Here is a 16,110-nt window from a genome sequence, read left to right as displayed (position 1 = left end):
CGTGCGCGTCTTTCACTCTTCCCGAGGGACTTAGAAGAATTTTGTGATATTTTTTATTAAAATGGTGTATAAGGGTATATATATAAATATATTTTATGCACTGTATATGAGCTGGCGATTTCTAAGTCTGTGGTTCCGAGAGGGGGTAACCAGGCTCACTAATAAAGGTCAAGCCACTTGGCTGCCAGAATGCCCTCCTTCAGCACAGATCAGAAAGGCATTGTGATAAGCGTATCCCCGGTATAGTCAGGGGTTAATGGGAGTCGTCCCCGTCCCCCCAGTATACGGCCAGAACCATGGACCCGGTACTTGTGGTTCGGACTGTCTCCAACCAGCCATAATGTTGTGAGAGTGAAATTATGTCTAAGTCCAGCTTTGGTACAATAGAAGCAACTCTGAAACTTAACCTAAGCGTTTATCGAAGCTACTTTTTGACTAACTTCTTATAGGAAGGTCTAAGAGCTCTGAAAATGAACGTGCGCGTCTTTCACTCTTTCCGAGGGACTTACTGTAGAAGAATTTTGTGATATTTTTTATTAAAATGGTGTATAAGGGTATATATTTAAATATATTTTATGCACTGTATATGAGCTGGCGATTTCTAAGTCTGTGGTTCCGAGAGGGGGTAACCAGGCTCACTAATAAAGGTCAAGCCACTTGGCTGCCAGCACAGACCAGAAAGGCATTGTGATAAGCGTATCCCCGGTATAGTCAGGGGTTAATGGGAGTCCCCCCCCCCCAGTATACGCCCAGAACCATGGACCCGGTACTTGTGGTTCGGACTGTCTCCAACCAGCCATAATGTTGTGAGAGTGAAATTATGTCTAAGTCCAGCTTTGGTACATTAGAAGCAACTCTGAAACTTAACCTACTGTAAGCGTTTTTCGCAGCTACTTTTTGGCTAACTTCTTATAGGAAGGTCTAGGAGCTCTGCAAATGAACGTGCGCGTCTTTCACTCTTCCCGAGGGACTTAGAAGAATTTTGTGATATTTTTTTATTAAAATGGTGTATAAGGGTATATATTTAAATATATTTTATGCACTGTATATGAGCTGGCGATTTCTAAGTCTGTGGTTCCGAGAGGGGGTAACCAGGCTCACTAATAAAGGTCAAGCCACTTGGCTGCCAGCACAGACCAGAAAGGCATTGTGATAAGCGTATCCCCGGTAAAGTCAAGGGTTAATGGGAGTCGTCCCCGTCCCCCCAGTATACGGCCAGAACCATGGACCCGGTACTTGTGGTTCGGACTGTCTCCAACCAGCCATAATGTTGTGAGAGTGAAATTATGTCTAAGTCCAGCTTTGGTACATTAGAAGCAACTCTGAAACTTAACCTACTGTAAGCGTTTTTCGCAGCTACTTTTTGGCTAACTTCTTATAGGAAGGTCTAGGAGCTCTGAAAATGAACGTGCGCGTCTTTCACTCTTCCCGAGGGACTTAGAAGAATTTTGTGATATTTTTTATTAAAATGGTGTATAAGGGTATATATATAAATATATTTTATGCACTGTATATGAGCTGGCGATTTCTAAGTCTGTGGTTCCGAGAGGGGGTAACCAGGCTCACTAATAAAGGTCAAGCCACTTGGCTGCCAGAATGCCCTGCTTCAGCACAGACCAGAAAGGCATTGTGATAAGCGTATCCCCGGTATAGTCAGGGGTTAATGGGAGTCGTCCCCGTCCCCCCAGTATACGGCCAGAACCATGGACCCGGTACTTGTGGTTCGGACTGTCTCCAACCAGCCATAATGTTGTGAGAGTGAAATTATGTCTAAGTCCAGCTTTGGTACATTAGAAGCAACTCTGAAACTTAACCTACTGTAAGCGTTTTTCGCAGCTACTTTTTGGCTAACTTCTTATAGGAAGGTCTAGGAGCTCTGAAAATGAACGTGCGCGTCTTTCACTCTTCCCGAGGGACTTAGAAGAATTTTGTGATATTTTTTATTAAAATGGTGTATAAGGGTATATATATAAATATATTTTATGCACTGTATATGAGCTGGCGATTTCTAAGTCTGTGGTTCCGAGAGGGGGTAACCAGGCTCACTAATAAAGGTCAAGCCACTTGGCTGCCAGCACAGACCAGAAAGGCATTGTGATAAGCGTATCCCCGGTATAGTCAGGGGTTAATGGGAGTCCCCCCCCAGTATACGCCCAGAACCATGGACCCGGTACTTGTGGTTCGGACTGTCTCCAACCAGCCATAATGTTGTGAGAGTGAAATTATGTCTAAGTCCAGCTTTGGAACATTAGAAGCAACTCTCAAACTTAACCTAAGCGTTTTTCGAAGCTACTTTTTGGCTAACTTCTTATAGGAACGTCTAGAAGCTCTGAAAATGAACGTGTGCATCTTTCACTCTTCCCGAGGGACTTAGAAGAATTTTGTGATATTTTTTATTAAAATGGTGTATAAGGGTATATATTTAAATATATTTTATGCACTGTATATGAGCTGGCGATTTCTAAGTCTGTGGTTCCGAGAGGGGGTAACCAGGCTCACTAATAACCCCTGCCGCACCCCATAAAGGTCAAGCCACTTTGCTGCCAGAATGCCCTGCTTCAGCACAGACCAGAAAGGCATTGTGATAAGCGTATCCCCGGTAAAGTCAAGGGTTAATGGGAGTCGTCCCCGTCCCCCCAGTATACGCCCAGAACCATGGACCCGGTACTTGTGGTTCGGACTGTCTCCAACCAGCCATAATGTTGTGAGAGTGAAATTATGTCTAAGTCCAGCTTTGGTACATTAGAAGCAACTCTGAAACTTAACCTACTGTAAGCGTTTTTCGCAGCTACTTTTTGGCTAACTTCTTATAGGAAGGTCTAGGAGCTCTGAAAATGAACGTGCGCGTCTTTCACTCTTCCCGAGGGACTTAGAAGAATTTTGTGATATTTTTTATTAAAATGGTGTATAAGGGTATATATATAAATATATTTTATGCACTGTATATGAGCTGGCGATTTCTAAGTCTGTGGTTCCGAGAGGGGGTAACCAGGCTCACTAATAAAGGTCAAGCCACTTGGCTGCCAGAATGCCCTCCTTCAGCACAGACCAGAAAGGCATTGTGATAAGCGTATCCCCGGTATAGTCAGGGGTTAATGGGAGTCGTCCCCGTCCCCCCAGTATACGGCCAGAACCATGGACCCGGTACTTGTGGTTCGGACTGTCTCCAACCAGCCATAATGTTGTGAGAGTGAAATTATGTCTGTCCAGCTTTGGTACATTAGAAGCAACTTTGAAACTTAACCTAAGCGTTTTTCGAAGCTACTTTTTGGCTAACTTCTTATAGGAAGGTCTAGGAGCTCTGAAAATGAACGTGCGCGTCTTTCACTCTTCCCGAGGGACTTATAAGAATTTTGTGATATTTTTTAATAAAATGGTGTATAAGGGTATATATATAAATATATTTTATGCACTGTATATGAGCTGGCGATTTCTAAGTCTGTGGTTCCGAGAGGGGGTAACCAGGCTCACTAATAAAGGTCAAGCCACTTGGCTGCCAGAATGCCCTCCTTCAGCACAGACCAGAAAGGCATTGTGATAAGCGTATCCCCGGTATAGTCAGGGGTTAATGGGAGTCGTCCCCGTCCCCCCAGTATACGGCCAGAACCATGGACCCGGTACTTGTGGTTCGGACTGTCTCCAACCAGCCATAATGTTGTGAGAGTGAAATTATGTCTGTCCAGCTTTGGTACATTAGAAGCAACTCTGAAACTTAACCTAAGCGTTTTTCGAAGCTACTTTTTGGCTAACTTCTTATAGGAAGGTCTAGGAGCTCTGAAAATGAACGTGCGCGTCTTTCACTCTTCCCGAGGGACTTATAAGAATTTTGTGATATTTTTTAATAAAATGGTGTATAAGGGTATATATATAAATATATTTTATGCACTGTATATGAGCTGGCGATTTCTAAGTCTGTGGTTCCGAGAGGGGGTAACCAGGATCACTAATAAAGGTCAAGCCACTTGGCTGCCAGAATGCCCTGCTTCAGCACAGACCAGAAAGGCATTGTGATAAGCGTATCCCCGGTATAGTCAGGGGTTAATTGGAGTCGTCCCCGTCCCCCCAGTATACGGCCAGAACCATGGACCCGGTACTTGTGGTTCGGCCTGTCTCCAACCAGCCATAATGTTGTGAGAGTGAAATTATGTCTAATTCCAGCTTTGGTACATTAGAAGCAACTCTGAAACTTAACCTAAGCGTTTATCGAAGCTACTTTTTGGCTAACTTCTTATAGGAAGGTCTAGAAGCTCTGAAAATGAACGTGCGCGTCTTTCACTCTTCCCGAGGGACTTAGAAGAATTTTGTGATATTTTTTTATTAAAATGGTGTATAAGGGTATATATTTAAATATATTTTATGCACTGTATATGAGCTGGCGATTTCTAAGTCTGTGGTTCCGAGAGGGGGTAACCAGGCTCACTAATAAAGGTCAAGCCACTTGGCTGCCAGCACAGACCAGAAAGGCATTGTGATAAGCGTATCCCCGGTATAGTCAGGGGTTAATGGGAGTCCCCCCCCCAGTATACTGCCAGAACCATGGACCCGATACTTGTGGTTCGGACTGTCTCCAACCAGCCATAATGTTGTGAGAGTGAAATTATGTCTAAGTCCAGCTTTGGAACATTAGAAGCAACTCTCAAACTTAACCTAAGCGTTTTTCGAAGCTACTTTTTGGCTAACTTCTTATAGGAAGGTCTAGGAGCTCTGAAAATGAACGTGCGCGTCTTTCACTCTTCCCGAGGGACTTAGAAGAATTTTGTGATATTTTTTATTAAAATGGTGTATAAGGGTATATATTTAAATATATTTTATGCACTGTATATGAGCTGGCGATTTCTAAGTCTGTGGTTCCGAGAGGGGGTAACCAGGATCACTAATAAAGGTCAAGCCACTTGGCTGCCAGAATGCCCTGCTTCAGCACAGACCAGAAAGGCATTGTGATAAGCGTATCCCCGGTATAGTCAGGGGTTAATGGGAGTCCCCCCCCAGTATACGCCCAGAACCATGGACCCGGTACTTGTGGTTCGGACTGTCTCCAACCAGCTATAATGTTGTGAGAGTGAAATTATGTCTAAGTCCAGCTTTGGTACATTAGAAGCAACTGAAACTTAACCTAAGTGTTTTTCGAAGCTACTTTTTGGCTAACTTCTTATAGGAAGGTCTAGGAGCTCTGAAAATGAATGTGCGCGTCTTTCACTCTTCCCGAGGGACTTAGAAGAATTTTGTGATATTTTTTAATAAAATGGTGTATAAGGGTATATATATAAATATATTTTATGCACTGTAAATGAGCTGGCGATTTCAATGTCTGTGGTTCCGAGAGGGGGTAACCAGGATCACTAATAAAGGTCAAGCCACTTGGCTGCCAGAATGCCCTGCTTCAGCACAGACCAGAAAGGCATTGTGATAAGCGTATCCCCGGTATAGTCAGGGGTTAATTGGAGTCGTCCCCGTCCCCCCAGTATACGGCCAGAACCATGGACCCGGTACTTGTGGTTCGGCCTGTCTCCAACCAGCCATAATGTTGTGAGAGTGAAATTATGTCTAATTCCAGCTTTGGTACATTAGAAGCAACTCTGAAACTTAACCTAAGCGTTTATCGAAGCTACTTTTTGGCTAACTTCTTATAGGAAGGTCTAGAAGCTCTGAAAATGAACGTGCGCGTCTTTCACTCTTCCCGAGGGACTTAGAAGAATTTTGTGATATTTTTTTATTAAAATGGTGTATAAGGGTATATATTTAAATATATTTTATGCACTGTATATGAGCTGGCGATTTCTAAGTCTGTGGTTCCGAGAGGGGGTAACCAGGCTCACTAATAACCCCTGACGCACCCCATAAAGGTCAAGCCACTTGGCTGCCAGAATGCCCTGCTTCAGCACAGACCAGAAAGGCATTGTGATAAGCGTATCCCCGGTAAAGTCAAGGGTTAATGGGAGTCGTCTCCGTCCCCCTAGTATACGCCCAGAACCATGGACCCGGTACTTGTGGTTCGGACTGTCTCCAACCAGCCATAATGTTGTGAGAGTGAAATTATGTCTAAGTCCAGCTTTGGTACATTAGAAGCAACTCTGAAACTTAACCTACTGTAAGCGTTTTTCGCAGCTACATTTTGGCTAACTTCTTATAGGAAGGTCTAGGAGCTCTGAAAATGAACGTGCGCGTCTTTCACTCTTCCCGAGGGACTTAGAAGAATTTTGTGATATTTTTTATTAAAATGGTGTATAAGGGTATATATATAAATATATTTTATGCACTGTATATGAGCTGGCGATTTCTAAGTCTGTGGTTCCGAGAGGGGGTAACCAGGATCACTAATAAAGGTCAAGCCACTTGGCTGCCAGCACAGACCAGAAAGGCATTGTGATAAGCTTATCCCCGGTATAGTCAGGGGTTAATGGGAGTCCCCCCCCCAGTATACGCCCAGAACCATGGACCCGATACTTGTGGTTCGGACTGTCTCCAACCAGCCATAATGTTGTGAGAGTGAAATTATGTCTAAGTCCAGCTTTGGAACATTAGAAGCAACTCTCAAACTTAACCTAAGCGTTTTTCGAAGCTACTTTTTGGCTAACTTCTTATAGGAAGGTCTAGGAGCTCTGAAAATGAACGTGCGCGTCTTTCACTCTTCCCGAGGGACTTAGAAGAATTTTGTGATATTTTTTATTAAAATGGTGTATAAGGGTATATATTTAAATATATTTTATGCACTGTATATGAGCTGGCGATTTCTAAGTCTGTGGTTCCGAGAGGGGGTAACCAGGCTCACTAATAACCCCTGCCGCACCCCATAAAGGTCAAGCCACTTGGCTGCCAGAATGCCCTGCTTCAGCACAGACCAGAAAGGCATTGTGATAAGCGTATCCCCGGTAAAGTCAAGGGTTAATGGGAGTCGTCCCCGTCCCCCCAGTATACGCCCAGAACCATGGACCCGGTACTTGTGGTTTGGACTGTCTCCAACCAGCCATAATGTTGTGAGAGTGAAATTATGTCTAAGTCCAGCTTTGGTACATTAGAAGCAACTCTGAAACTTAACCTACTGTAAGCGTTTTTCGCAGCTACTTTTTGGCTAACTTCTTATAGGAAGGTCTAGGAGCTCTGAAAATGAACGTGCGCGTCTTTCACTCTTCCCGAGGGACTTAGAAGAAATTTGTGATATTTTTTATTAAAATGGTGTACTGTATAAGGGTATATATATAAATATATTTTATGCACTGTATATGAGCTGGCGATTTCTAAGTCTGTGGTTCCGAGAGGGGGTAACCAGGCTCACTAATAAAGGTCAAGCCACTTGGCTGCCAGCACAGACCAGAAAGGCATTGTGATAAGCGTATCCCCGGTATAGTCAGGGGTTAATGGGAGTCCCCCCCCCCAGTATACGCCCAGAACCATGGACCCGGTACTTGTGGTTCGGACTGTCTCCAACCAGCCATAATGTTGTGAGAGTGAAATTATGTCTAAGTCCAGCTTTGGACCATTAGAAGCAACTCTCAAACTTAACCTAAGCGTTTTTCGAAGCTACTTTTTGGCTAACTTCTAATAGGAACGTCTAGAAGCTCTGAAAATGAACGTGTGCATCTTTCACTCTTCCCGAGGGACTTAGAAGAATTTTGTGATATTTTTTATTAAAATGGTGTATAAGGGTATATATTTAAATATATTTTATGCACTGTATATGAGCTGGCGATTTCTAAGTCTGTGGTTCCGAGAGGGGGTAACCAGGCTCACTAATAACCCCTGCCGCACCCCATAAAGGTCAAGCCACTTGGCTGCCAGAATGCCCTGCTTCAGCACAGACCAGAAAGGCATTGTGATAAGCGTATCCCCGGTAAAGTCAAGGGTTAATGGGAGTCGTCCCCGTCCCCCCAGTATACGGCCAGAACCATGGACCCGGTACTTGTGGTTCGGACTGTCTCCAACCAGCCATAATGTTGTGAGAGTGAAATTATGTCTAAGTCCAGCTTTGGTACATTAGAAGCAACTCTGAAACTTAACCTACTGTAAGCGTTTTTCGCAGCTACTTTTTGGCTAACTTCTTATAGGAAGGTCTAGGAGCTCTGAAAATGAACGTGCGCGTCTTTCACTCTTCCCGAGGGACTTAGAAGAATTTTGTGAAATTTTTATTAAAATGGTGTATAAGGGTATATATATAAATATATTTTATGCACTGTATATGAGCTGGCGATTTCTAAGTCTGTGGTTCCGAGAGGGGGTAACCAGGCTCACTAATAAAGGTCAAGCCACTTGGCTGCCAGAATGCCCTCCTTCAGCACAGACCAGAAAGGCATTGTGATAAGCGTATCCCCGGTATAGTCAGGGGTTAATGGGAGTCGTCCCCGTCCCCCCAGTATACGGCCAGAACCATGGACCCGGTACTTGTGGTTCGGACTGTCTCCAACCAGCCATAATGTTGTGAGAGTGAAATTATGTCTAAGTCCAGCTTTGGTACATTAGAAGCAACTCTGAAACTTAACCTAAGCGTTTTTCGAAGCTACTTTTTGGCTAACTTCTTATAGGATGGTCTAGGAGCTCTGAAAATGAACGTGCGCGTCTTTCACTCTTCCCGAGGGACTTAGAAGAATTTTGTGATATTTTTTAATAAAATGGTGTATAAGGGTATATATATAAATATATTTTATGCACTGTATATGAGCTGGCGATTTCTAAGTCTGTGGTTCCGAGAGGGGGTAACCAGGCTCACTAATAAAGGTCAAGCCACTTGGCTGCCAGAATGCCCTCCTTCAGCACAGACCAGAAAGGCATTGTGATAAGCGTATCCCCGGTATAGTCAGGGGTTAATGGGAGTCGTCCCCGTCCCCCCAGTATACGGCCAGAACCATGGACCCGGTACTTGTGGTTCGGACTGTCTCCAACCAGCCATAATGTTGTGAGAGTGAAATTATGTCTAAGTCCAGCTTTGGTACATTAGAAGCAACTCTGAAACTTAACCTAAGCGTTTTTCGAAGCTACTTTTTGGCTAACTTCTTATAGGATGGTCTAGGAGCTCTGAAAATGAACGTGCGCGTCTTTCACTCTTCCCGAGGGACTTAGAAGAATTTTGTGATATTTTTTAATAAAATGGTGTATAAGGGTATATATATAAATATATTTTATGCACTGTATATGAGCTGGCGATTTCTAAGTCTGTGGTTCCGAGAGGGGGTAACCAGGATCACTAATAAAGGTCAAGCCACTTGGCTGCCAGAATGCTCTGCTTCAGCACAGACCAGAAAGGCATTGTGATAAGCGTATCCCCGGTATAGTCAGGGGTTAATTGGAGTCGTCCCCGTCCCCCCAGTATACGGCCAGAACCATGGACCCGGTACTTGTGGTTCGGCCTGTCTACAACCAGCCATAATGTTGTGAGAGTGAAATTATGTCTAATTCCAGCTTTGGTACATTAGAAGCAACTCTGAAACTTAACCTAAGCGTTTATCGAAGCTACTTTTTGGCTAACTTCTTATAGGAAGGTCTAGGAGCTCTGAAAATGAACGTGCGCGTCTTTCACTCTTCCCGAGAGACTTAGAAGAATTTTGTGATATTTTTTTATTAAAATGGTGTATAAGGGTATATATTTAAATATATGTTATGCACTGTATATGAGCTGGCGATTTCTAAGTCTGTGGTTCCGAGAGGGGGTAACCAGGATCACTAATAAAGGTCAAGCCACTTGGCTGCCAGAATGCCCTGCTTCAGCACAGACCAGAAAGGCATTGTGATAAGCGTATCCCCGGTATAGTCAGGGGTTAATGGGAGTCCCCCCCCAGTATACGCCCAGAACCATGGACCCGGTACTTGTGGTTCGGACTGTCTCCAACCAGCTATAATGTTGTGAGAGTGAAATTATGTCTAAGTCCAGCTTTGGTACATTAGAAGCAACTGAAACTTAACCTAAGTGTTTTTCGAAGCTACTTTTTGGCTAACTTCTTATAGGAAGGTCTAGGAGCTCTGAAAATGAACGTGCGCGTCTTTCACTCTTCCCGAGGGACTTAGAAGAATTTTGTGATATTTTTTAATAAAATGGTGTATAAGGGTATATATATAAATATATTTTATGCACTGTAAATGAGCTGGCGATTTCTAAGTCTGTGGTTCCGAGAGGGGGTAACCAGGATCACTAATAAAGGTCAAGCCACTTGGCTGCCAGAATGTCCTGCTTCAGCACAGACCAGAAAGGCATTGTGATAAGCGTATCCCCGGTATAGTCAGGGGTTAATTGGAGTCGTCCCCGTCCCCCCAGTATACGGCCAGAACCATGGACCCGGTACTTGTGGTTCGGCCTGTCTCCAACCAGCCATAATGTTGTGAGAGTGAAATTATGTCTAATTCCAGCTTTGGTACATTAGAAGCAACTCTGAAACTTAACCTAAGCGTTTATCGAAGCTACTTTTTGGCTAACTTCTTATAGGAAGGTCTAGGAGCTCTGAAAATGAACGTGCGCGTCTTTCACTCTTCCCGAGGGACTTAGAAGAATTTTGTGATATTTTTTTATTAAAATGGTGTATAAGGGTATATATTTAAATATATTTTATGCACTGTATATGAGCTGGCGATTTCTAAGTCTGTGGTTCCGAGAGGGGGTAACCAGGCTCACTAATAACCCCTGACGCACCCCATAAAGGTCAAGCCACTTGGCTGCCAGAATGCCCTGCTTCAGCACAGACCAGAAAGGCATTGTGATAAGCGTATCCCCGGTAAAGTCAAGGGTTAATGGGAGTCGTCCCCGTCCCCCTAGTATACGCCCAGAACCATGGACCCGGTACTTGTGGTTCGGACTGTCTCCAACCAGCCATAATGTTGTGAGAGTGAAATTATGTCTAAGTCCAGCTTTGGTACATTAGAAGCAACTCTGAAACTTAACCTACTGTAAGCGTTTTTCGCAGCTACATTTTGGCTAACTTCTTATAGGAAGGTCTAGGAGCTCTGAAAATGAACGTGCGCGTCTTTCACTCTTCCCGAGGGACTTAGAAGAATTTTGTGATATTTTTTATTAAAATGGTGTATAAGGGTATATATATAAATATATTTTATGCACTGTATATGAGCTGGCGATTTCTAAGTCTGTGGTTCCGAGAGGGGGTAACCAGGCTCACTAATAAAGGTCAAGCCACTTGGCTGCCAGCACAGACCAGAAAGGCATTGTGATAAGCGTATCCCCGGTATAGTCAGGGGTTAATGGGAGTCCCCCCCCCAGTATACGCCCAGAACCATGGACCCGATACTTGTGGTTCGGACTGTCTCCAACCAGCCATAATGTTGTGAGAGTGAAATTATGTCTAAGTCCAGCTTTGGAACATTAGAAGCAACTCTCAAACTTAACCTAAGCGTTTTTCGAAGCTACTTTTTGGCTAACTTCTTATAGGAACGTCTAGAAGCTCTGAAAATGAACGTGTGCATCTTTCACTCTTCCCGAGGGACTTAGAAGAATTTTGTGATATTTTTTATTAAAATGGTGTATAAGGGTATATATTTAAATATATTTTATGCACTGTATATGAGCTGGCGATTTCTAAGTCTGTGGTTCCGAGAGGGGGTAACCAGGCTCACTAATAACCCCTGCCGCACCCCATAAAGGTCAAGCCACTTGGCTGCCAGAATGCCCTGCTTCAGCACAGACCAGAAAGGCATTGTGATAAGCGTATCCCCGGTAAAGTCAAGGGTTAATGGGAGTCGTCCCCGTCCCCCCAGTATACGCCCAGAACCATGGACCCGGTACTTGTGGTTTGGACTGTCTCCAACCAGCCATAATGTTGTGAGAGTGAAATTATGTCTAAGTCCAGCTTTGGTACATTAGAAGCAACTCTGAAACTTAACCTACTGTAAGCGTTTTTAGCACCCACTTTTTGGCTAACTTCTTATAGGAAGGTCTAGGAGCTCTGAAAATGAACGTGCGCGTCTTTCACTCTTCCCGAGGGACTTAGAAGAATTTTGTGATATTTTTTTATTAAAATGGTGTATAAGGGTATATATTTAAATATATTTTATGCACTGTATATGAGCTGGCGATTTCTAAGTCTGTGGTTCCGAGAGGGGGTAACCAGGCTCACTAATAACCCCTGACGCACCCCATAAAGGTCAAGCCACTTGGCTGCCAGAATGCCCTGCTTCAGCACAGACCAGAAAGGCATTGTGATAAGCGTATCCCCGGTAAAGTCAAGGGTTAATGGGAGTCGTCCCCGTCCCCCTAGTATACGCCCAGAACCATGGACCCGGTACTTGTGGTTCGGACTGTCTCCAACCAGCCATAATGTTGTGAGAGTGAAATTATGTCTAAGTCCAGCTTTGGTACATTAGAAGCAACTCTGAAACTTAACCTACTGTAAGCGTTTTTCGCAGCTACATTTTGGCTAACTTCTTATAGGAAGGTCTAGGAGCTCTGAAAATGAACGTGCGCGTCTTTCACTCTTCCCGAGGGACTTAGAAGAATTTTGTGATATTTTTTATTAAAATGGTGTATAAGGGTATATATATAAATATATTTTATGCACTGTATATGAGCTGGCGATTTCTAAGTCTGTGGTTCCGAGAGGGGGTAACCAGGCTCACTAATAAAGGTCAAGCCACTTGGCTGCCAGAATGCCCTGCTTCAGCACAGACCAGAAAGGCATTGTGATAAGCGTATCCCCGGTATAGTCAGGGGTTAATGGGAGTCCCCCCCCCAGTATACGCCCAGAACCATGGACCCGATACTTGTGGTTCGGACTGTCTCCAACCAGCCATAATGTTGTGAGAGTGAAATTATGTCTAAGTCCAGCTTTGGAACATTAGAAGCAACTCTCAAACTTAACCTAAGCGTTTTTCGAAGCTACTTTTTGGCTAACTTCTTATAGGAACGTCTAGAAGCTCTGAAAATGAACGTGTGCATCTTTCACTCTTCCCGAGGGACTTAGAAGAATTTTGTGATATTTTTTATTAAAATGGTGTATAAGGGTATATATATAAATATATTTTATGCACTGTATATGAGCTGGCGATTTCTAAGTCTGTGGTTCCGAGAGGGGGTAACCAGGCTCACTAATAAAGGTCAAGCCACTTGGCTGCCAGCACAGACCAGAAAGGCATTGTGATAAGCGTATCCCCGGTATAGTCAGGGGTTAATGGGAGTCCCCCCCCCAGTATACGCCCAGAACCATGGACCCGATACTTGTGGTTCGGACTGTCTCCAACCAGCCATAATGTTGTGAGAGTGAAATTATGTCTAAGTCCAGCTTTGGAACATTAGAAGCAACTCTCAAACTTAACCTAAGCGTTTTTCGAAGCTACTTTTTGGCTAACTTCTTATAGGAACGTCTAGAAGCTCTGAAAATGAACGTGTGCATCTTTCACTCTTCCCGAGGGACTTAGAAGAATTTTGTGATATTTTTTATTAAAATGGTGTATAAGGGTATATATTTAAATATATTTTATGCACTGTATATGAGCTGGCGATTTCTAAGTCTGTGGTTCCGAGAGGGGGTAACCAGGCTCACTAATAACCCCTGCCGCACCCCATAAAGGTCAAGCCACTTGGCTGACAGAATGCCCTGCTTCAGCACAGACCAGAAAGGCATTGTGATAAGCGTATCCCCGGTAAAGTCAAGGGTTAATGGGAGTCGTCCCCGTCCCCCTAGTATACGCCCAGAACCATGGACCCGGTACTTGTGGTTCGGACTGTCTCCAACCAGCCATAATGTTGTGAGAGTGAAATTATGTCTAAGTCCAGCTTTGGTACATTAGAAGCAACTCTGAAACTTAACCTACTGTAAGCGTTTTTCGCAGCTACATTTTGGCTAACTTCTTATAGGAAGGTCTAGGAGCTCTGAAAATGAACGTGCGCGTCTTTCACTCTTCCCGAGGGACTTAGAAGAATTTTGTGATATTTTTTATTAAAATGGTGTATAAGGGTATATATATAAATATATTTTATGCACTGTATATGAGCTGGCGATTTCTAAGTCTGTGGTTCCGAGAGGGGGTAACCAGGCTCACTAATAAAGGTCAAGCCACTTGGCTGCCAGCACAGACCAGAAAGGCATTGTGATAAGCGTATCCCCGGTATAGTCAGGGGTTAATGGGAGTCCCCCCCCCAGTATACGCCCAGAACCATGGACCCGATACTTGTGGTTCGGACTGTCTCCAACCAGCCATAATGTTGTGAGAGTGAAATTATGTCTAAGTCCAGCTTTGGAACATTAGAAGCAACTCTCAAACTTAACCTAAGCGTTTTTCGAAGCTACTTTTTGGCTAACTTCTTATAGGAACGTCTAGAAGCTCTGAAAATGAACGTGTGCATCTTTCACTCTTCCCGAGGGACTTAGAAGAATTTTGTGATATTTTTTATTAAAATGGTGTATAAGGGTATATATTTAAATATATTTTATGCACTGTATATGAGCTGGCGATTTCTAAGTCTGTGGTTCCGAGAGGGGGTAACCAGGCTCACTAATAACCCCTGCCGCACCCCATAAAGGTCAAGCCACTTGGCTGCCAGAATGCCCTGCTTCAGCACAGACCAGAAAGGCATTGTGATAAGCGTATCCCCGGTAAAGTCAAGGGTTAATGGGAGTCGTCCCCGTCCCCCCAGTATACGCCCAGAACCATGGACCCGGTACTTGTGGTTTGGACTGTCTCCAACCAGCCATAATGTTGTGAGAGTGAAATTATGTCTAAGTCCAGCTTTGGTACATTAGAAGCAACTCTGAAACTTAACCTACTGTAAGCGTTTTTAGCACCCACTTTTTGGCTAACTTCTTATAGGAAGGTCTAGGAGCTCTGAAAATGAACGTGCGCGTCTTTCACTCTTCCCGAGGGACTTAGAAGAATTTTGTGATATTTTTTTATTAAAATGGTGTATAAGGGTATATATTTAAATATATTTTATGCACTGTATATGAGCTGGCGATTTCTAAGTCTGTGGTTCCGAGAGGGGGTAACCAGGCTCACTAATAACCCCTGACGCACCCCATAAAGGTCAAGCCACTTGGCTGCCAGAATGCCCTGCTTCAGCACAGACCAGAAAGGCATTGTGATAAGCGTATCCCCGGTAAAGTCAAGGGTTAATGGGAGTCGTCCCCGTCCCCCTAGTATACGCCCAGAACCATGGACCCGGTACTTGTGGTTCGGACTGTCTCCAACCAGCCATAATGTTGTGAGAGTGAAATTATGTCTAAGTCCAGCTTTGGTACATTAGAAGCAACTCTGAAACTTAACCTACTGTAAGCGTTTTTCGCAGCTACATTTTGGCTAACTTCTTATAGGAAGGTCTAGGAGCTCTGAAAATGAACGTGCGCGTCTTTCACTCTTCCCGAGGGACTTAGAAGAATTTTGTGATATTTTTTATTAAAATGGTGTATAAGGGTATATATATAAATATATTTTATGCACTGTATATGAGCTGGCGATTTCTAAGTCTGTGGTTCCGAGAGGGGGTAACCAGGCTCACTAATAAAGGTCAAGCCACTTGGCTGCCAGAATGCCCTGCTTCAGCACAGACCAGAAAGGCATTGTGATAAGCGTATCCCCGGTATAGTCAGGGGTTAATGGGAGTCCCCCCCCCAGTATACGCCCAGAACCATGGACCCGATACTTGTGGTTCGGACTGTCTCCAACCAGCCATAATGTTGTGAGAGTGAAATTATGTCTAAGTCCAGCTTTGGAACATTAGAAGCAACTCTCAAACTTAACCTAAGCGTTTTTCGAAGCTACTTTTTGGCTAACTTCTTATAGGAACGTCTAGAAGCTCTGAAAATGAACGTGTGCATCTTTCACTCTTCCCGAGGGACTTAGAAGAATTTTGTGATATTTTTTATTAAAATGGTGTATAAGGGTATATATATAAATATATTTTATGCACTGTATATGAGCTGGCGATTTCTAAGTCTGTGGTTCCGAGAGGGGGTAACCAGGCTCACTAATAAAGGTCAAGCCACTTGGCTGCCAGCACAGACCAGAAAGGCATTGTGATAAGCGTATCCCCGGTATAGTCAGGGGTTAATGGGAGTCCCCCCCCCAGTATACGCCCAGAACCATGGACCCGATACTTGTGGTTCGGACTGTCTCCAACCAGCCATAATGTTGTGAGAGTGAAATTATGTCTAAGTCCAGCTTTGGAACATTAGAAGCAACTCTCAA

Source organism: Ascaphus truei, chromosome 1, assembly GCF_040206685.1.
Source record: "Ascaphus truei isolate aAscTru1 chromosome 1, aAscTru1.hap1, whole genome shotgun sequence".
NCBI classification, from domain to species: Eukaryota; Metazoa; Chordata; class Amphibia; order Anura; family Ascaphidae; genus Ascaphus; species Ascaphus truei.
This window is presented reverse-complemented; position numbering follows the sequence as displayed.